The sequence below is a fragment of the Vicia villosa genome, linkage group LG2, assembly GCF_029867415.1.
Source record: "Vicia villosa cultivar HV-30 ecotype Madison, WI linkage group LG2, Vvil1.0, whole genome shotgun sequence".
NCBI classification, from domain to species: domain Eukaryota; kingdom Viridiplantae; phylum Streptophyta; class Magnoliopsida; order Fabales; family Fabaceae; genus Vicia; species Vicia villosa.
The window spans coordinates 179679870-179681621 of NC_081181.1; the positions used below are offsets into that span (position 1 = coordinate 179679870).

Sequence of the window (1752 nt, forward strand, 5' to 3'; positions counted from 1 at the left end):
CCCCAAAATTTGCCCATCTAATTATTCTTAATCGGCTTACATATCTCATTCATTTACATCCTAGGCCACCTAACTCCTCATGCATTCATTAATCAATAAATCGGGCATGGGATCAGGGATCTTGAAAGTTAGGGTTTCTCCATCAATTTGAGGCTCTAATCTTAAGCTTGATTCATCTTAGCTATTCTTTGAGTATTAGGCTATGAAGGTTGTGTTTGGATTTAGGGTTATTGTTATGGCTAGGCCTCCCTCTATGCTTCAAATCTCATCTTCAGGGAGAAATTTTGTCAAGACAAAAGGGATCTATGGATTGATTTGTAAAGAGTAATTTAGAGCGCCAGGATGAGATTACTGATTCATTTTTGTGATCAAGGTATTATTATTACTTGCCACTTGCTATGTGGGTGTGGCTTGAAAAAATTGGAATTAAAGTCAAGATTTCGTTAATGTAATATTTTCCCTAATATTCGAGATTTGGATCAAAGGTCATATTGGAAAATTCAAAGAAGCAAGCTACAAGTATAAAAATTCAGAAATTTAAATTTTATTACAATGTTGAGAGGTATTCATTACAAAGTTACAGAGTTGCAGTACAAAAAATTACAAAAGGAAAAAGAGATCATAAGTCTATTCCTAATGTTCTTATACATGCTTCCTCCTTCAAATTTTGCCAAGTGCATAGTAAAGCTGAGCCAAGTCCAATCACCATAAGATTCAAGTGCTCCCTGTAACACACAAAAATTCCATATCAGTTCTAAGCATCACCAGTTTCGCAACGATTACGAATGCTAATAATCATTGAAGCTCACTTTCCAATTGGCGTAATTTGACAATGGATGCTAACAGAGATTCAGTTTATCATGGATGGTTAGCACATTCAAAAAGAAGAACAGCAACAATTTCATCAACTAGAAGCAAAGCAATATAATCCTTTGACCCTAACCCAGTCTATTTCAAGACTAACAGTTACAACATAACCGCAACCGGTTTCAAACCTAGTACAAAGCAAGTTTAACTAACTCCCTCTAACCATCTGTAACCAATCTTTTCCTTCTAACTATCAAACATAACTCTAACAGAATCGTAACTACCTATAACAGATTTCTAACCATCTCTAAACAACTTTTAACAGCAGAAAAATCAGTTACACAGAGTTGCAACAAAATCAGTTAACTAACAGAGCAACAGCAATAACAGAAAATTCAGAATAACAGAAAACCAACCTTTAACTACATTGAATCTGGACCTTCAATCTTCAACCAACTTTTTGATCCATTGGCTCAAGCTTCTCCCTTTTGTAACTAACTTCAAGCTCTAACTGAATTCAAACTCTCACCTATATATCTCAGCTTCCCTCCATAATCCATAGCTCTCAACCATTTTCACCATAGCTCTCCACCATAATCTCTCCTCCATCTTCTCTCTGCTTGATACTCAGCACCTCACTTTCTTCACCATCTTCAATCTCTCTCCACCACAATTCATCATCACCCTCTTCAATCTTCACCATAATCATCCACACTCATCCATCTTCAGCCACCTTCAAACTTCAATTATCTTCAGATCTTCTCTGCAACAACACTTTACTGCTTCATCATCACTACCGAATCACCAGTTCTGGGAATTCTTCACGATTCAACTCTGAACATTACACAATCTTCATCAGATTATTCATCATCAACTGCAGAAAATCGCAAACAACGATAACAACAACAAAACGCGCAAAAAAATAGAAACAGAAGAGGAATAAAG

The 1752-nt window shown here is 36.1% G+C and overlaps 1 long non-coding RNA gene across 1 annotated transcript; it reads right to left on the reverse strand.

The window, feature by feature from the left end:
• Positions 1–522: 522 nt before the first annotated feature.
• On the reverse strand, positions 523–1366 carry LOC131647567 (uncharacterized). The gene is made up of 2 exons (XR_009297866.1): positions 1224–1366; positions 523–725 (listed from the first exon to the last, which is right to left on the reverse strand). It is a non-coding gene; the product is annotated as an uncharacterized LOC131647567 (long non-coding RNA).
• Between the last annotated feature and the right edge of the window lie 386 nt (positions 1367–1752).